This window comes from Ictidomys tridecemlineatus, chromosome 7 (genome assembly GCF_052094955.1).
Source record: "Ictidomys tridecemlineatus isolate mIctTri1 chromosome 7, mIctTri1.hap1, whole genome shotgun sequence".
NCBI classification, from domain to species: Eukaryota; Metazoa; Chordata; class Mammalia; order Rodentia; family Sciuridae; genus Ictidomys; species Ictidomys tridecemlineatus.
The window spans coordinates 108,010,952-108,032,544 of NC_135483.1; the positions used below are offsets into that span (position 1 = coordinate 108,010,952).

General features: G+C 41.3%; 1 pseudogene; it reads left to right on the plus strand.

The window, feature by feature from the left end:
• The first annotated feature begins 9,779 nt into the window (after window positions 1–9,779).
• Window positions 9,780–12,989, plus strand: LOC101971541 (ras GTPase-activating protein-binding protein 1 pseudogene; annotated as a pseudogene).
• The last annotated feature ends 8,604 nt before the right edge of the window (window positions 12,990–21,593 follow it).

Here is a 21,593-nt window from a genome sequence, read left to right on the forward strand (position 1 = left end):
CCCAAGCTCCAGGAATCCATGGGTCTCACCCAGCATATGAATGCAAATGTGGCTTGGCTCTAGGCCCCTAGTTTCTGTGCCAGTAGGCTTCCTCTGCTTGCTCTTGGTTTATGCCTCTGCACCTGCACTGTGCTCAGGGCCCACGAGGCCGCTCCTCCTGCCTCCCAGATCACTACCTCCCAATACCAGCCTCTGCCATTTGTCCAGCCCTGTTGGTTGTGAGTGGTGGGCTGCTGGCGGCCAACGCATTCACTTTCTCAGGTCACCCCACCAACTGTGGCTGGGAAATAGTCATGGATGTGACATGTTCCTGAGCAGGAAGGAATCCTTTAGAAGGTGAGGCAGCCATCTGCATGTGGTGTCCATGACTTGAGTCATTCCTGAAGATTTAGCTTTTTCTTTGGAAGTTATTTCAGATTTAGAGTGAAGGAATTACAAGGAAGTTCTGAAAAGTTCTGTCCATTCCTTTCCCAGATTCAACCATTATTGATATTTGCTTTTCTAGGCCTAGATTTTTAGTAAATCTACATAAAATAAAAATTGAATGACTCTACTTTTGCTTCCTCCCTTTTGTTTTGACAAGGAAGGGGAAGCTATATTGGGCCAATTCTCAGGAAAAAAAAATTGTCAAAATGATCATAAAACTGATTTAGGAAATTTATTTTCAAATTTGAATTGACATGGTAGAGACTTACTGATACTTCATTGTCTCTGTCATGCAAAGTTTTGCAGTAAAGAAAATGGCCTCCTAGATACCAAATAAAATAAAACCCATAGTAACTAAAATAGTGTATAAAATATTTAAAAGATTTATAAATGTATACTGCAGGGGCTGGGGTTGTGGCTCCGCAGTAGAGTGCTCACCTAGCACGTGTAAGGCCCTAGGTTTGATCCTCAGCATCACATAAAAGTAAAATAAAGGTATTGGGTCCAACTACAACTAAATAAAAAAATTTTTAAAAATATATATGGCACATATTTTAATTAAAAATAATTTGTAACAGCAAAACAAGTAAATTTGGCTAAAGATATGCAAGAGTCTTTAAAGGAGAAAAAAAATCACAAAACTTTATTGAAAATTAAGACAAACTGAAATATGTGCCCGTTACCATTGTCCTTACATAGTTGAGGGATCATGAGAATGCCCATTCTCCCAACAATCTGCATAATCCAAACAAATCCAAAGGCTGTGATGTGTTTCATGGGACTAGAGTAGTTGAATCTGAAATGTGTATGGAGAAGTGAAAGTTCATGAACAATCAAGCTCTTCCTAAAGAAGAGTAAGGCAGAGGTGTTACTCTAAGTTATTAAGGCAGCACAATGCTATGCTAATTGGTAGAATGTTCTATTAGACCACTTTAAGTAGAAACAAACTCATACCAGTAAGAAAAGTTTTGATAGAGACAGCAAGTAGAATATCCAAAAGTGCTTGACAAGAGTTTATCCTTGTATCATGAGATGGAAAATAAGTGAAATTGGATCTTGATATCACTCCTACTCAAAAACCAATTTCTTAAAAGGCAAGTACGTTAACATTTAGAATACTGTGTGGGAAAGTCACTTTAAAATTTCAGAGTGGGAAAGTCTTGAAGACACAAAGCATGAATCATAAAGGAAATGCTGATAAGCCTGGTTGCGTCAGTGTTGAGGACTTCTGTTCACAAGCATCCTATAGAATGAAAAAAAAAAAAAAAACCAAGCTACAGACCAGAAAGCACATGCCTAGCCAACACAGACCAGTGCTCAGGACAGATTTTAAAGATTCTTCCCTCGACTCAGTAAGACTAGACACCTAATAGCAAAAGGGCCGTGAATAGGTCTATCACAGAAGAGGATATCGAAATGAACACTTAGATGTTCAACCTCATTCAGAATTTGATAAATGCAAATTAAACTCATAACAAGATACCATTTCTCACATACAAGGTGGGTGGCAATGTTAAACAATATCTGGGTATTAGCAAGGATTTCAAGCAAAAGGAACACTTCATTGCTGGCAGGAGTATAAATTGGTACAACTTTGGAAAATAATTGTGCATTACCTGATAGAGCTTGAACAAGCACATACACTACATCCCAGTAAATGTTCCCAGGATAGTGGCATTCAAAGGGCAGTCCCTAGACCAGCAGCATTCGTCACCTGGATACTTGTTAGAAACAAATTCTCCAGCCATCCAGACCCACCCACTGAGCCACTGAGCCAGAATCTAGGGCAGGGTCCAGCAATCTGTTCAGTAAGCCTCTCAGGTGATGCACATTCAAGTTTGAGAGAAGCACTCATACCTGTGGCCACAGGAGACACCAACATCCCTGATCACACAACACTGTACAAAAACCCACAGACTGGAAACCTTGATGCCATTCAACAGTAGAAGAGATCATTTGGCAAATCCAGGGCACAATGAAAATAGGTGAAACAAACATGAGCGGAAGAACCTTGTCATGGGGACGTATATGCCGTGTCAGTTCATTCACCTCCCTGGGGACAGGCCACTCTCAACAATAGATTGTTTAGAGAGATTAAAAGTGAAAATGCCTTCAACCAATTAGGTTATCTGAGCAAAACAAAACCAAATAGCAAATCTGGCAACTTCCAGAACCAGAGCAGATTCTGGAAATCCCAACATGATGAGAAAGAATTAATAGAAGACAGGTGGGAGAATGATGTCACCGGCTATAGCCTAGTCACCCAGGTTGTCCATTGATGACAGCTTAACTAGCTGCAGGGCCTTCTGCAACCAAGCAAAGTTCAGTAACTGAGACTAAACTCTACACTGGTTTGGTATGTTGGGCCCAGTGTAGGTAGGAACCTGGTCCAAATCCATGGCCTTCTAAAAATACTATCTAACAATCCCCACCCCACCCCCTTCAGTCATGTTCTCATCTAGTGGGAGTTTGACCAAAACCCGGGGCATCAGCACCACCATCTGGGGTGACGCATCATCCACGGGTTACTGTGTCCTCATGACTCATTTGAGTTCTTCATTCTAGCTGGAGACACACCACTTAGCATTTAGCAGATGTCTGTGCCCTGGCTTTGAAGCCTCAGAGAATACTGCACACTTGGAAGATTGCTGTTATGACTACTACCAGGGGTCTGGAGCATGTGCCTTAGCCAGGGTCCTCATGCACCAAGCCAACCAAAACCCAGTTGTCATAGAATGAGCTAGATGAGGAGTCTGCTTTACCTAAATAACCAGTTTTTAAAACCAACTCTCCATAGTACTTAATGTCTTTACCCATGTGTAACAAAAATTACTGACAACTGCACAGAGCCCTACCTATTTAGCAAGTAAGTAATCTAGCATCGTATAACTGGGTTAAATTAAAGCCTGGGGTGAGAATGCATCTTGTTGCTAGTCTAGTCCCGTCAAGGAAAAAAATAAATAAAAACAGGTCTACAAGTCTCATTACGAGAAGCCTACTTTCAATGTCTGAGGAAAGCTGTCCACATCTTAAGATGTTATCTGCTTCTGAGGAAGTTTTTCCTGGGTGAACTTTACCTTAAATTCTCCAACAGGTGTACAGTTCCAGGAATCCAGAGAAGTTCCTTTATATTCTAAGATACTGAACCAACATTCAAGATCACAAAGCTTCTGCAGTGTGAATAGGGAGAACTTGTTCCAGTCCCTTCCAATAGGGTAAAAGAGCCCATTCTGAGTACTGTCCATTAAACAGGCCACCATGGGCACTCTGATTTGAATCAAGCTTAAGGAATCTCATTGGCACATCTCCCCTATTTTAGCCTTGGCTAACCCAGCACAAAACTCTGAGAATGCATTTTCCTGGTATTCAATCAATTCCTGTTCTGCCTGATGTTGGATTAGCAGTCTTATGAACAATCAATCTCTCCTTTAGAGTTCTAAGAATTCTTACCTACTCCAGTGATATGATCTCCAAGTTATTAAAAAAAAAAACCTCATACTTGTCAGAGTCCTTCCCATTAACTGTCTCCAAGAAAACAACAAAAAAATCTCTTGGACTGTATCTCACTCCAAGTGCTTTTAGAAAAAAAGCTAAACTGACAAAGCTTTCTTTCCTTGCATAAGGAACTATTTCTAATTACTATATAATTATTTTAATTATTAGTAACTTTATTTTGTAGGGAAAACAGTTCAAAATTGCTTGCTTTCTGACAGGACATTGTAGACAAACATCTTGTAACCTTTAGAAACATGTTTCCTCTTAATACAACTCCATTTTCTGGAGACCCTGATACAACTAGCTTTCTATACTGCATGAACACAGACATCTCTACTTGCAGAATTTATTCACTATTGAACATCAAATGGAGACCAGCACTATGTTTGGTACTAAATAAACAGTAACAAAAAAAATGGCTGTCAGGAGTTCAAGCCAACCATCCATCTATGTGGAGACGGGACCCAGTGTGTGGGTAAGCCTCTTGGTAGTGCTCAACAGAGTTAATTCCTTCTACTTTCTTATATTGTTGCTAAGTGTCTGTTTGTCCTATGACACTCCATGAGGGAGGGAACCACATCTGCATTTGATCGTCATATCCTGGCCCTTTTAGAATATTCTATACAAAGATGGCCAAATATCTGCTAAGTGCCCGGCACTATCATCAGCTTCAGTCAACCTGCGTCATTACTCAAGGATAGTCAGGATACATTCCATATTTTCCTAAATAAAAATAATGGATAGTTTTCTTCAGAAGTTTCTAGATTTCCGTGATTTCCTAATTAACCCAATTGACAAAGGTAATCAGGAAATCCACTATTAGTCAGAATCATGTAGATTCTACAAGTTTTAGCATTTTAATTCTCTTAAAAGTGATTCAGACATTTTATAAATATCTACCACTTAATTCAACATAAGTTTAAAACCTCGAGTTACTGAAAAAGATGCCTGATCTACAAATATCCATGATTTACATTCACCTGACTTACTTGTTCTTAATTGTATTCTAATTGCACATTTTAAAAGTTAACCATGGGGCTGGGGGTGTAGCTGAGGGGTAGAAGACCCGCTGAGCACAAGCAAGGCCCTGGGTTTGATTATCAACACATGTGCGCATACACGCACACTGAAGGATAAAGGGAAATATCACTTCAAAATATATTGGGTTAATTGTAATGATTACTCGAGATTAAAGGCACTTGAAAAAACACCAAAATACAAGGCTTCGAGTTCCCCTGCATTCTCTTGCAGAGGGTCTCAGGTACTGTCAATCCTCTGAAGATAAACTCCTCTCACAGGAATGGAGAGTCCACCACCAGACGGATCTTGTTACAAACCATCTGTTTTTCCTTAGGGCCTGTTTATCTTTCTCAAAAACCATTTGCTCCGAGAATATTTTCTTTACCATTGACCATTTACTCATTTCAAGAAAGGGGTTTGAGTCAAAAGTCCGTGCCTTTTCTTACCTAATTGTTACTCTAAATGAGATTTCAGGCCTGAACACCATTACCTGCCAAGACAAGAAAAGCCCAGGTAGGAAGCCTGGCCGGGACAGAAGGGTCAAAGGAGGGGCCCCTCGTACACCTGAGCCCCCGCCTCTCACTCTCCTCCAGGTGCAGAGGGAGACGACCTTGCAAAGGGAGACTTTCTCCACGGGTAAAGTTTACTTCACTCAAGACACAGCTCACAATAACTAAAACAGGCAGCTCCCAGCCCAGCCAATATTACCCAACTTGGCAAGTTCAAGGTAGGGCTGCCAACGACAGGGCACTCGAAGCACTTCCAATGCCAGACAAAGATGCCTCTCCTTATCATTCCAAGCTTAAGATCTGAAGAGTAGAGCCAGAGGAATGAGAAGTTGTGCTTCATTTGTGTGTGGTGTGTCAAGGGGCATTCTACTGTCATGTATACCCAATTAGAACAAATTTTAAAATAATAAAAATTTTATTAAATAAATTTTAATAAAAGATCTTAACCAGGGCCTAAAGGTGGTTAAAGAAGCAAACCCAATGGCCTAAGAGCTCACCTTCTAAAAGCGATTCCTCCTCCACAAGGCTGCCCATTCTGGCTTCTAAAAGCCTGTGTGTGATCATTTGAAAATGCATCCCAGCTGTGCCCCATGCACACACCTGTAATCATAGCTACTTGGCAGGCTGGGGCAGGAGGTTGGCAAGTTCAAGGCTAGCCTGGGCAATGTAGTGAGACCTTGTCTCAAAAGAAATAAAAAGGACTAGGGGTATAGTTTAGTGGTAGAGCCCCCCTGGATTTCACCAGTACCACAAGAAAAAAAAATGCATCCCATTATTTCTGTGAATAGCATAAAACTCAAGTGATCCTCTTGCCTCAGCCTCTCCAGTACCTGGGACTATAGGCAGAAGCCACAATGCCCAGCTTCTGTAGAATTTTTGGTCCTTCCTTTTCTAATGTACCCTTAAAAAAAATGCACTCATTGTGGCCACTGTATTTCTGAAATATTTCTAGATAGCATGCCCAAGACCCCGAGTTTTATCCCCAGCACCAACAAAGAAAATGCTCCAAATTATTTCTGGTAAGGTTTACCCATTTTTCTAAAATAACACAGCTTCTGGCAATTTTTTTTTTTTTTTTGGTACTGGGGATTGAACCCAGGGGTGCTTAATCACCGAGTCACATTCCAGTCCTTTTTATGTTTTTATTTTGAGACAGGGCCTTGCTAAATTTCTAAGGCTGGCTTTGAAATTGTGATCCTCCTGCCTCCAACTCCAGAGCTACTGGCATTACAGGAGTGGACCATTGTGCCTGGCTCTGGGAATTCTTATGCATGTAACTGGGCAGAGTTTCAAATGGAAGCATTCGAAGGCCTAAATGAGAGCAGTTCCCGACTCTGCAACCATCATGAACCCTCAGAAGGTCACATGCCCTCTCCTCCACAAACCAATCCTTGGTGCTACCCAAGGATAGGCACTCTCACACCATAAGCTAACCCTGGGTAGAGCTCCAGAATTCAGAGTTCTAAACTCCCTGGATCCAGATGAGCCACGACTCCCGTTTTCCAGCAAACTTTCCTTCCTATTGAGGCCAGTCAGACACACAAAGCCTCTTCAAAAGACCCAGTATTGTTCCTAATGAACACAGTTCCTTTGCTATCTGACATAGACACCTGAGACTTCCCTACAGGATCCGGCCCTGTCTCTCTCACAAATTTCCAACCCGTCCAGACCAAGAAGTTTGCTCAAACAAATCCAGACAGCTCAGAAAATGAATCCAGGGGAAAACTTACCCACCATTCCCAGATGCAGCAAGAAGACAGTGCTCTGGGCCCAGAGGGATCGACTCCTGGTTCCTTGGTGCTACTGGGAGTCACTGCCACTCTGTTTTGGATCCTGCTGATTACATACCTGTTGAGGGACGATTCCTGAAACCAATTACATTTACAATTTATCCAAGCAAAACAAAAAATGACCCACAAACCAAACCACTTCCTGAGCGATCCTGAGAACTCCAACCCACACGGTGATCAGATAGCATTTATAGAGAAAGAGAGGAGAGACTTTGATAACAACTTAATTGGCTGCAGGCTTGTCAATCAACCAGCAAGATGGTTATGGCTTAACTAGTCAGTGCTTTACAACTTAATGAGTTAATTAGCTACAGGACCTTCTATAACCAACTAAAATGCAGTTACTATGATTAAGCTACATTGGTTTTGTCTGTTGTACCCAGTACAGGTGCTCAGTCCAAGTTTATGGCCTCCTACAAAATGTAATTTATAGGAATATGTACAAATGCAGGACTGCTCTGGGGAGAAGCAAGGGGAAACTTTGCATGTAATTCAGGAGAGTGGCTGTGTTCATGCAGAAGGAGAGAAGATGTAATTAGAATGTACAGGACTTAAAGATAGGGGGTATCCTATTTTTTTAAACTAGGTAATAGGTATATTTCTGTTGATTTTGATTTTTTTAAGTACATTTTCACACAACTAAGCCCAGCAGAAGTTTCTATCCTGGCTAAGGTAGGACGGCATCATCAAGTCATGGCCTTAACTTCAGCAAAGCTGCTCAGCAGGCCCAGCCCAGCCCAGGGCTCTGGCCATGAGATCCAACTGAGAAATGGATTGGGACAATTCTGGATCTTATGACAGACTGGGAAAAGCAGAGGCCTACCTTCTGCCTCTCACCCTGAGAGACCACCCTGTCTACCATTTTGCCACTTGCCCTCCGTGTTTCCTCTTCTCCCACCCAGGATAAGAGCTTCCACCAGGTGTGGGTGGAGCCTAAAGTTATTGGAACTTCTGTCACAGTGCAATGCATTATCGTGAAGTCTTACTGAATACGTCTTATATACACATACACATATGTATCCCAACAAAGACAGGATGTTTATTATTGTGAACAGTAGTTTTTAAAGACTTAGTTCATTAATGTGAGACATTTAGGAAAGTCATCTCTCTATATATGTTTAAAAAAAAAAACCTTTAAACATTTCCCTAAAATGATGAGAGAAGATGAATAGGTCATTCAGTCATAGGACAGAGGAGATTTAGCCTCTCGGCAAAAGGTATTACCACCCCCTCATAGTGAACATGGGGTGTTTCCAGCCCCATGCACTGAAACTGAGAGCACCTGAGGGTGCTTCCCCAGAGCCGATGGATCAGGTGGTATTTCCCAAAAGTTACAAAGACTTTCATACTAAAATAAATGTGGATGTAACCAGGAGCAGGGTGCAAAGTCTGAGCTGTTGAGTACTTTTTAAGAAAGGGTGGCCTTGATGAACCCCCTTTGGGATAGTCCTGCAGACATTCTGGGGGTAAACTGCCTTTATATTTCTCTGCCATGAGAGGTGCTGAACTTGGGTAGAAAATTTTGCAAAACACTTCCACTGCCCCCTAGCTACATGGCGTTATAGACCAATGGACTGCAAGTAAAAGTGACAAAGTGGTCAAAGGCCATTGTTTCCCTCCGTGACAGACCTGGAGGAACACATTCCTTCCATGTGATATAGGTAGTAGATGGAGAAGGGTTTTCCATGAAGGAGAAATAAACTTATATCTTAAGGTGTGGAGAACTGGCATTTCTCCCAATGTGGCAACTGGTCTTGAGTATCCTAATGATATTAATAATGGAAGAACAGGGCCATACTCACCTGATGTTTTATAATGACCACTCAGGCGGCTGTATGGTAGGCAGGTTAGAGGAAGGCAAGGTGGATTTGTGGCCCCTGAGAGCACATTACCTGGGGCTGCTACTGTTCCTGAGAGTCACTGGTAGATAAGTGCTGGGGGAAAACTCTGGCATCCATAGCTTGTTTCTCATTTGGCTTTTGAATTGCTTGTGCCCAGGTTACAACTGCACAGAGCAGGTAAGAGGGTTTCAAGGTTTCTGGAGCTAAGGAAGGTTTGCTCTGCTTTGGAGCTGTGTCTCTCCCTCAGGTACAACATTCAAGGGAGGTATTTATGCAAGGATTGGGGCAGACCACCCTGAGAAGGATTTCATGAGCCCTCCCAGCAAAAGACCTTTCCTAGCAGCCTTTTTCAATGTCAGGAGGTTGGTCAGAGACCCTGCCATCTGGGATGTTGGCAGATCTCTGTGTCTGTGACACGAGCCAGGCCTGGTGGCTGGGCAGCAGGTTTCTCAGGGCAATGCCACGCAGGCATTATTTCACAGAAGGCTCACATTTGACAGAATGGAATAGTAAGTTAGGTCCATGAACACAGATCTGAGTTCGGGGTCAGGATGAGAAGCAGGGGACCCAGAAGGGTCAAAGGGACTGAATGCTGCCACCCAGGGTCCTGGCAGCCCTGAGAACATGGTCATGAAATCGATACTTGTACCAATTGATTTATTATGATAAATGAATCAATTGGCACAAGTGTCGATTTCATGATCATGGAGTTGTTTCCAAGCCCAGCTACTTCAGAGACTAAGGCATGAAGATGGCAAGTTCAGGGCCGCATGGGCATAACAGTGAGGCCCTATCTAAAAATGAATCTGTAATCCCAGAGACTCAGGAGACTGAGGCAGGAAGATCACAAGTTCGAAGCCAGCCACAGCAACATAGCAAGGCCCTAAGCAACCTAGTGAGATTCTGATTCAAAATAAAAAAGAAAAAAAAAATGAGAAGGGCTGGGGATGTTGCTCAGTGGTCAAGCACCCCTGAGTTCCATCCCCAGAACCCAAAACAATAAGTCCTTTTCATTTATTATTTTTATTTATTTATTTTGGGTTCTGGGGCTTGATCCCGGGGGTAATTTTCTTTCTACTTCTTTGATTTAACTTGCTCATCTTCCTTTCCCCACCTCCAAATATGGACATTTCTTAAAGGTGAACATTCCCTGTTTTCTCTCTCTCTTTTTAATTGTGGTAAAACATACCTTAACTAAATCTGCCATCTTAACCCCTCTTTTGCATACTGTTCAGTAAGTACTTTCATGTTCTGTGCCATTTTCAGAACACCTTTCCTCATGCAAAACTGAAATTCTGTACCCATTACCTATCTCTCTACTTCCCCCTGCCCACCTGGCAACCACCCTTCCATTTTCTGTCCCCATGAATTTGACTACTGTATGGACCTCACATAAGTGGACTCATACAGTATCTCTCTGTGATTGGCTTATGTTACTCAACATAATGTGATTGTTAATTCTATGTCCATGTGCCTGGGTCACAGATATTTGGCCAAACATTATTCCAGACGTTTCTGTGAAGGTGGGTTTTTTTTTTTTATGAGGTTAACTGAGAATCCTGGCTAATACATATAAGGTACTCATCCTTAAGGTTCATTCACATTATAGCATGTGTCAGTCCTTCCTTTTTAAGACTAAATAAATCTTCAATTGTATGTATATGCTACAGCCATTGATGGATATCTTCTTCTTCTTCTTCTTTTTTTTTTTTTTTTTTTGGTCCTTGAGATTGAACCCTGTGGTGCTCTACCACTGAGCCACATCCCCAGTCCTTTTTGTTTTTCATTTTGAGTCACAGTCTAAAATAGGGGCTGGCTCAAGTCTGCAGCAAAACTCAGTAGCTGAACAGGTCACAGAGTAGTTGAGGTACCCTGTGTTCCTTGGTCAAGACAAAGTGGGAGAAACCAGGGACCCTAAACCATTAACTGATAGAGTGAACAGGATTTGCACCAAAGTTTCAGAATGATTTTATTATATTTTATTTTAATATTTTTAGTTGTAGAGGTCCATAAAACCTTTATTTTACTTCTTTCATGTGGTACTCAGGATTGAACCCAGTGTCTCACGTATGCTAGGCACGTGCTCTATCACTGAGGTCAACTCCAGCCCATCAGAATGATTTTAAAAAATATATTAGATGGGCTGGGGATGTGGCTCAAGCAGTAGCGCGCTCACCTGGCATGCGTGCGGCCCAGGTTCGATCCTCAGCACCACATACAAACAAAGATGTTGTGTCTGCCGAAACTAAAATAAATAAATAAATAAATAAATATTTTAAAAATTCTCTCTCTCTCTCTCTTTCTCTGTCTCTCTCTTTAAAATATATATATTAGAATGTGTAGACACACTTGTATAGGGGATTTCTGCCACCTTCTGTGCTGTGGGGCAAAGCTTGTTCCTCTTCTGCTCAGCTGCACAAGTTGAATTGACCAAAGCAATGGTTATAGGAAGCAGAGTTCCTTGTTGGTCAAGTGGGAATCTGTGAGACAGTATTACACATGGCTGAATCCAGGCCCTAGACATGCCACATAGGTTTTATGGAAAGAACTCTTCCCATGTCCATGGGGAATTGGATTCAAATGGAAAGCCAGCAGATGCAGTCTCTGGACAGAAAGAAAGTCACAGGAAAGTGATGTCAACAAAACTTTCACTAACATCCACACCAACATTTGCCATATTGATACCCATGCTACTCTAAATGATGGTGTGGTGGTCCAGGTGATGGGGAGGCTATCAAACAACAAGGAGGCTTTGTTGAGATTCATGCAGACATTTGTCCTTGCTCCTAAGTGCTCTGTTGCAAATAAATTTTGTGCTCATAATACCTTAGAGACCATCATGAGTTCCTTGGTGGTATTGTCACCAAGACTTAGGAGGAATCAAGAAGAAGTAAAGGAACCTGCAGAAAGGCAGCAGACACCTGAGGTGGCATCTGATGGTTCTGGAACATTCTACCATCAGACTGTCAGCAATGACTTGGAAGAACATTTAGAGGAGACTGTTTCTGAACCAGAGCGTCATCCTGAACCTGAACCAGAGTAATATCTGAAATCTGAAATCCAAGAGGAAAAGTCAGACGGTATTAGAAGAAGCCACTCCTGAGGATCTCAGAGGAGTCCTTCTCCAGGACCTACAGACCAACTCAGACAGTACAGGAAGACTTGAGGATGTGTTCTTGGTCATCTGTGACCAGTAAGAACCTTCTTCCAAATGGATCTATTCCTGTTACTGGGATACCACCTTCTGTTGTTAAAGGACCAGCTTCACAGCCCATCCAGAGCCTGAGCCTGAACCTCAGATTCTACCACAGAGGCCTCAGAGCGATCAAAGAGGATAAGAACAATGAATAGATGTTCCTCCTCAGAGGGAACCCAAACCAATCTGTGAGGCTGGTGAGCAAGGTGATATTGAGCACCGAAGAACTACGAGACACCCTGATGGTCACCATCTCTTGAAATGGCAACCTGCCTCATGAGGTGAACAAATCAGAACTTAAGGATTTCTTTCTAAATTATGGGAACGTCATGGAGCTACACATAAACTGTGGTGGAAAATTACCCAAATTTGATTTTCTTGTGTTTGATGATCCTGAGCTTGTTCAGAGGTCCTTAGTGACAGGCCCACTGTGTTCAGAGGTGAAGTCCTGCTGAATGTGGAAAAGAAGACTCGAGCTGCCAGGGAAGGGGACTGTCGAGATAATCTCCTGCCAGGTCCTGGAGGCCCTGGAGGTGGGCGGGGTGGTGGAATGAGAAGCCCTGCCCATGGAGACTTGATGAAGAAATGAGGATTTGGAGAGGGAAGGAGTTTGCTCCAAGGCACTGAATTAATAATCTTCACTGATCTTCATAAAATCCCTGCCTTCTGCAGAATGGTAAATTTCTCAACCAGTCTTGTTATTTTGGAGTAAGATGACCCTAGTCTTATAAACTGCTTATGTTTGTACAATTTTACTTCATTTTGTGCTAATGGTGTGTGCTCCCTCCCTTCTCCTTTCCTCTCCTGGCCTTCTAGTCCTTCACTTCCAGTTTTATGCTATTTTAGAAGTAACAAATTTTTAAAGAAGAAAAAAATGAACACTGCGATTTTTTTTTAAACAGCCATTTCCCCAAAGGATTATGTCTTGCTTATTACTGACGTTTGGTATGTTTCGTTCATTGGAATATTTCTTAAGTATTTTCTAAGTGTTTCAAAGCCTGTGAGAAATACAGTATTTGATAAACATTTTGGAGGCAGAAAAAAATCCAACTTGCTTATTCTTTGAGAGTTATGACAACCTTCTGATGTGGAAAAATTGCAATTTAGAAAATTTGACATTTGATTCCCCTTGATGTGGTTAAAAACTGAATAAAAGGTGTCAATAGAAATTAAAATAAAATACATTAGAATGGACTCAAGTTCTCTCAACAATAATGTCACTTAGTGGCAATCAAGTGACAGGGGGCTGGGTTATTGGCATTCCACTGTACATGCCCACAGCTGTCCTTTTTATGCTCCAACCTGTAATCTGAACATGCCTGTGGAATGGTGTCAGGCATGGGAATTTCATCCAGTATGTGTGAAGTTACAAAAAAGATAAAATAAAAACAACCCCCCCCCCATGTTCATTCTGTTGTGGGAACCTTTCTTGAACATTGAAGGACATGCTTCTAGAGCTGCCCAGATCACTCAGGCCTACTCCATTCTCTGAGAACTATGATGGAAGCCAGCTTGTTTTAGAATGAGAGTATACATTGTGTTGACAAATGCTGATATCCAACATTCCTCTAGGGAGATAAAGGACAAGAAGCATAATGTGTCTTCCAAGACCAAAACTGGCTCCGTAAAGTTAATCCAGAGTACCCATCCTGCTGTAGGAAAGGTGGGAGGGATACCTGTGGAGAAAAGCTCAGAACTGCTGGACAAACATCTGGAAAGAGCTTTGGTTTCATCTTTAAATATTCTCAGGGACTCCTAAGGCTGTATTTTAGACAGACTCAACTTCTCTAGTAGGACTTTTAGATTTGGTGTTTGTGTCTCCTCTGACCTTTTGTATAAGTTGGAGATTATAATCAGTGTTTCCCACACATTCATTGTGCCATCTGCATAAGAAACTTGGAAAACCTTGGAACCAAGTCCAGATTTTCTTTTTATGATTGTCACCATTATTGTCTTGCTGTTTGACAGTCTTAAAAATGCATTTTTTCCTCTCTGGGCTGTGATGTCAGAAGCTTTGAGGAGGTTGCTGCTCAGCCTGGAAGTACAGAAAAACAAGGGCTTCACACCTTCATCCGATTTTTCCAGTGTTAGGTCTTCAGATCTATCAGTCTACAGTATTTAGACTTGGGGTGTGGGGGAGCTGGGCTTAAGCTGTAACAGAAAAGATGGCAAAAATTTCTTTTTTTAATATTTATTTTTTTAGGTGTGGATGGACACAACACAATGCCTTTATTTTTACATGGTACTGTGGATAGAACCTGGGTCCCACCCGTGCTAGGTGAGCGCTCTACCACTGAGCCACAATCCCAGACCCCCAAAATTTCTTGATCATAAGAAGTTCTGGGCACTAGATATGGATGTAAGCATAACTAGGACCACATCCTTGGGAACAGTGTCCAGCTGCCTAGGTGACATGGACAGTCATTGTAAATAGTCATAGTAAAGAGCAAATCACTGAAAATTCATTTCCAAGCTGGAGGCTTGGTGCAATAAGAAAGGCAAGGAGAAACTGAGGGATAGAGGATTTCAATCCTGAATATACTTTCCTGAGACTCCTGACGGGTTGGGAAAAGGAGGTTACTACACAGTGGAGACCTCATTTGAAAAAAAAACAAAAAAAACAAAAAGGAGCACCAGTTGTGTGACCTGTTGGGGTCAGAACTGCAGCCAGGGTTAGAGCCAAAGGGGACAGATAGTGCTTTTTAGATATTAGAGTCCTTGACATAACACGGCTGCTCTCTGAGAGCAAACCATAAAAGAAACAAGAACTTGGCCATCCCTGGTTGTCTGCCAGGCGTTTCTTCTGAGCTATTATATCCTAAAACAGCACATCCAAAATGTCATCTCCCAGCAGGCCCTGGGCGCTGTAGCCCCATTCAAACTAGAAAGCCAACACCCTGGGGATCAGTACTCGAAACACTTAGAACAGCAAGGACAGCAAGCCTGTGACATCCACATCAGGATACTCAAATAGACACACACATTCTTAAACACAAAAGGATTTGGAAGCATTGCTCATAAATGCAAACATTCTTTTAATTTTGTCTCTGAATGAAAGGAAGGAGTCTGCAACATGGAACATAGTAAAGAGCAAATCACTAAAAATTCATTTCCATTTGGTACTAGAATGGCTGGAACTGTTCCACCAACTGTCCCAAACACCCCAATGCCCACTCCTACCTCTTACGGGGCAAAGAACTGTACTCTGTTGAGCTCCTACATTCAGAGTAAAATCTGAAATCTTTATCATGGCTGGAAGACCCAGCTGATTCTGGCCCACTGCTGTTCTCTACTCCTTGTGTCACTACATACCAAGGGTTCAAGTCAAAGGGGACAGATGCCATGGGAACAAACTATCAAATTGCAACAAAGCAAGGAAACACTAGTAATGATATCTCCAATGCACTGAGAGAAAGCCATTGTGGGTGCAGAACTGTGTCGCCAGTAAAGCTATCTTTCAAGAATAGCAATCAATACTTGAAAACAAACAAAGCACAATACTCACCGATACTTAAGCACAAACAAAGCACAATATCTGTGGCGCACACCTGTAATCACAACAACTGGAGAGGCTGAGGCAAGAGGATCCCAAGTTCAAGGCCAGCCTCAGCAATTTAGTGAGACCCTGTCTAAATATATATATATATTTGTACTGGAAAAAAAAGAGAAATTTTTGCCATCTTTTCTGTTACAGCTTAAGCCCAGCTCCCCCACACCCCAAGTCTAAATACTGTAGACTGATAGATCTGAAGACCTAACACTGGAAAAATCAGATGAAGGTGTGAAGCCCTGGTTTTTCTGTACTTCCAGGCTGAGTAGCAACCTCCTCAAATATATATATATATAATATATATATATATATTATAAAACTCAGAGTGGATATACAAAGCCTAGATTCACTATCCTGTACCAGCTGCACGTCATCCTCAGGTATGTGATTCATGTTTATGTTCTTAGTTGTTAATCCTAAAAATCAGACAGCTTAAAATCCTTCCAGAATTCTTGAGCCTTGGGGCCATCCCTTTTCCCAGGCTCAGTAGTGAACAAGAATATTTGTAAGGCAAAGTTAGCAAGGAATATATCTCATATATATATATATATATATATGTGTGTGTGTGTGTGTGTGTGTGTGTGTGAGAGAGAGAGAGAGAGAGAGAGAGAGAGACTGGGGATGTAACTCAGAGGTAGAGCTCATCTGAATTCAATTTCTAGTACAAAAACAAAACAAAACAAACAAACAAAAAAAACCCTAGACATTAGTATCAAAGAAACCTCAAAACTTCTAGAAGTTGTGCTCTGGGATAAAGAAAAATGGTGCTCAAAGGATGGGCAGAGAAAAAGGATTGGTAAGGAATGTGTGTAAATCTAAAGAGTTCATACACAACAACAACGACAATCATAGCATGTAGCTTCAGAGTTTAAAAAAGAGAACTAGAACAGAGGCCTATACGTTAGATGCTATAATTTAGGTCTCCACGGTCCCCAAAGGCCTGTGTGTTAAAGGGTTGGTCTCCAGCCCGTGGTGCTACTGGGAGGTGGTGGAACTTTAGGACAGGAGCCTAGAGAAGAAGTCGGTTATTGGGGGCAAGCTCTTAAAGGGAACACTGGGACCCTAGCCCTTTGTCATCTCTCTCTTTGCTTCCTGACTACCGTGAGGTAAACAGGTCTTCTCCACCATTCACTCCTGCCATAATGCAAGAGTGGGCCAGCACAGGCCCAAAGCAACAGGGTCATATGGCCATAGACTGAAACTATGAGCCAAAATGAGCCCTTTCCCCATTTTTGCAAAGACACTATATTCATGTATTTCTTTTATAAGTATAAATTATTATTGAATTATTATTATTATTTCAATGCAATGAAAAAGAACACAACGCTGAGAGTTGTGTAGGGGCAGGACTGTGTCTGCTTTGAACACTGCTACAGCACAAGCACCTGTAGCACCCAGTAAATGTTCAGTGACTGCAAAGATATGACCCCAAAATGTTAGTGGTGTTTTTATCTTACTAGTAGGACAACAAATAATTTGTTTCTTCCTGCATTTCTGTTTTCTGTTTTTCTTATATTAAACTTATATGGTAAAAAAAAAAAAACTTTAAAATAATGAAACATGTCCTTAAGAAATGCCCCCATCCTCCATTTGCTCTTGCTGCAACCCCTTGTAAAACCCAGAGTGGATATACAAAGCCTAGATTCACTATCCTGTACCAGCTTCATGTCATCCTCAGGTATGTGATTCATGTTTATGTTCTTGGTTGTTAATCCCAAAAATCAGACAGTTTAAAGTCCTTCTAGAATTCTTGAGCCTTGGGACCATCCCTTTTCCCAGGCTCAGTAGTGAACAAGAACATTTGTAAGGCAAAGTTAGCAAGGAATATATTTAAGAGATGCCTTGCAACCTAGATGTCAGTGTCTTAATAAAAGAACAACCCTCAGAGCGTCTGTGACCCAAAAAACATTGTCAGCAGGTGACAAGTCGAGCATGAACCTAGTGTATTAAACTTCATGGGGTTCCCATACCAACAGAAAGATGGACAAGGGAAACATGACAATTAAGTTTGCAAAAGTGAAATATTCATTCCCACTCACATAGAAAAAAAATTTAACCAGGCTGGTGATTTAAAAAAATATTATTAATCAAAATTATAAGAGAGAATTTTTCACATATCAAATTGGTAATGATTTTTAAAATGTTACCCGAGGTTGGCAAATGTCTATAGAAATGATATTCACATACAGTCCTGGTGGAAGCAGAAAATGATTCAACCTTTTTAGAGAGCAATAAACATTAAAATCTTTAAAAATTGGCATACATTTTGGGTCTACTGATTCTACTTGAAATTTATCTTAATGACATAATCATGATGGTCTAACCACTTCAAGCTTGCACAAAAGTCAACTCAAAGTGGATCAAAGACCTAGGAATTAGGCCAGAAACTCTGCAACTGCTAGAAGAAAATTTAGGCCCAATACTCTAGCATATTAGCACAGGAACTGACTCCCTTAACAAGACTCCTAAAGTGCAAAAAATGAAATTAAAAATCAATAATTAGGATAACATCAAACTATAAAGCTCCTTCATGGCAAAGGAAACAATCAAGAACATGAGAGAGAGAGCCTCCAGAATGGAAGAAAATTGTCCTTACCTGCTCCTTAGACAGGGCATTAATTTCCAGGATATACAAAGAACTCAAAAAACTTAACACTAAATAAACAAACAAAAACAAATAACCCAATCAGTAAATGGACAGAAGAACTAAACAGACACTTCTCAAAAGAAGAAAAACAACTGATTAACAAAAAAATGAAAAAATGTTCAATATTTCTAGCAATTAGGGAAATGCAAATCAAAGCTACATTGAGATTTCATCTCACTTCAGTCAGAATGGCAGTTATCAAGAATGCAAATAATAATAAGTGTTGGTGAGGATGTAGGGGGAAAGGTACACTCATATATTGTTAGTGGGACTGCAAATTAGTGCAACCACTTTGGAAAGCAGCATGGAGATTCCTCAAAAAACTGGGAATAGAACCACCATATGATCCAGCTATACCACTCCTTGGTATTTATTCAAAAGATCTAAAATCAGCACACTACCATGACACAGCCACATCGACATTTATAAGCAACACAATTCACAATTGCTAAGTTATGGAACCGACCTAAGTGCCCTTCAACATGTGAATGGATAAAGAAAATATGATATATATACACAATTGAGTATTAATCAGCCATAAAGAAGAATAACATTGTGGAATTTTCCGGTAAATGGATGAAACTGGAGATTTTCATGCTAAGTGTAATAAACCAGTCCCCAAAAGTCAAAGGTTGGATATATTCTCTGATATGCAGAAGCTAATCCAAAATGGGTGTGGAGAGAGGCAGAAAGGAAAAAAAAAAAGAGAGAGAGAGGAAATTTCATCAAAATAAGATTCACAGAGTAGAGGAAGGGGATTGAGGGTGAGGGCGAAATAGGAAAAGGGAAGAACAGTGGAATGAATCTGACCAAACTTTCATATGTACATACATGAATATACACAGTGAATCCCAATATCAAGCATATCCACAAAACACTAATTTTAAAAACTGTAAATAAATTGCAGAAAGAATAGTAGAGTCAAGGAACAGGAATGGGGGAGAGAAGGGGGGGAAGTGCTGGAATTGAATTAGAGCAAATTGTATTCCATGCTTTTGTGGTTATACCAAAATATACCCTAATGTTTTATATATATATAACTAAAAAGAATCAATAAAAATGACAGAGCCACAATATTGAAAAGTATGGAGTGATTAAAATAAATTATTTTGCCAGGAATAGTGGCACATGCCTATAATCCTAGCATCTCAGGAGGTGAGGCAGGAAGAGCACAAGGTCAAAGCCAGCCTCAGCAACTGAGTGAGGTCCTAAGCAACTTAGTGAGATCTAATTTGCTGAGGTCCTGTCTCAAAATAAAAAGGTTGAGGAGGAGGCTCAGTGGTTAAGTGTCCCTGGGTTCAATCCCTGGTATGAATGAATGAATACATGAATAAATAAATAAATGATTTCACAAGTCCACCTATACAATGGAATTAATATTACACAGTCATTAAAAATAATATTAAGCTGGGTGCAGTGGCACATGGGTAATCCCAACAGTCTGGGAAGCTGAGGCAGGAGGATCGCAAGTTCAAATCCAGCCTCTGTAACTTAGAGAGGCCCTAAGCAACTTAGCAAGACTCTATCTCAAAACAAAAAATAAAAAGAACTGGGGATGTAGCTTAGTGGGAAAGCACCCTGGGTTGAATCCCCAGTACCAAAATAATAATAATAATGAAGAAATAAAATCATATGTATTTATACCACAAAAGGGAAAAACTATACAAAACTACAATTTTAGAAAGTGCTTATGTAATCGTGTGTGCATGCGCGCGTGTGCATACGTGCCTGTTTGGGTATGTAGTATATTCTTAAGAGAAAAACTCCAAATGGATGCCTTTAATTTAAAGCATGAATCTCTAATCCTAGTTGTTTGGGAGGAGGTGGGATCACAAGTTTGAGGCCAACCAGAGCAATTTAGCAAGACCCTGTCTCAAAGTAAAAAATTTAAAAGGCTCAGTGGTATAGGGCCCCTGGATTCAATTCCCAGTCCCACAAAAGGGGAGAAAAACAACTCTAGAATCTTAGTAGTAGTTAAATCCAAATGGTGGGATTTGTTTTCCACCACAATGACATTATTTGTTTTCTTCTTTTTTGCTGATCTGAATTATTTAGGTTTTCTAATATTAATGAATATCACTATTGGGGTCTGAAACAAAAGTAATTTGGAAAATCCATAGTTAGGTTCTAGTGGCAGCGATGTTTTCTTCTCCCTTCAAAAACGTCTATAGTCCTTCTCCCCACAAAGCAGAGCTCAGACAGCCAGGGGGACCCACTAGAGCTGGGGTACAGGAACAGAGCCTCCTCTGCCTCCTCTGAGCCTTCCTCAAGCAACCAACTTCTTTAATCAGATGAAGGCCAGGAAAGGAGGCAACCAGCTCCGTCGCACCTTGGCTGTGGCTTTGCCTTTGAGCAGGTCAAGAGGGCTCCCCTACTGAAGAGGGGAGAAGGGAATCTGCAGGGCAACTGCTTTACTTATGAAATTGACTGACTTCTCTGAGGCAGGGCTGGGGCATCTTGGGAAGCCAAAGCTCTGGGACAGTAACTCTCCCACCAGCAGATGTCTGCCTATGCATACCTGCAGAGCCAAAGATGGGCCATGCTGACCATGAGAGGGTGGCCCTGGGACTCCTCTAGAGACCTCACAGCCATGCCTGCTCACACCATCCACAGCAGCAGCAGTCTGTCTTCAGCCAGCTTCAAGGGCTTGAACATGCAGATTCAGATGCCCCTACACTTCCCATCCCAGCAACATCACAGACTCAATGGAGACCTCGTGTACAACAGTAGGATAAGGGAGACCCAGGTTGGGATGTTGGCCGTGACACTTGCTAGCTTCATTGTTCTTATCTGTAGGGCTGAAATACAAACCACAATCTGGGGGTGCAGCTCAGTGGTAAGCCCATGATTAGCACAAGCAAAGCCCTGGGCTCCATTCCCAGCAGCCAGAAACAAAGCAGAAAAAAAATAAATGAAACCTCCCCACTCTCCCTCACAAAATTGAAGGCTTCAATGGCGTAATGGATGTCAGAGTGCTTTGTAAAGTGCTGTTCTAGGATTACTTGTGGTAGCTCCTAACCAATTTGCGAAGCCCTCAATCGCTTACTTTTCAACAGGGATTCCTGATCTCTGGCCTGTGTTTGATTTTACAAGAGCCACAAGCCCTTAACACCATGACA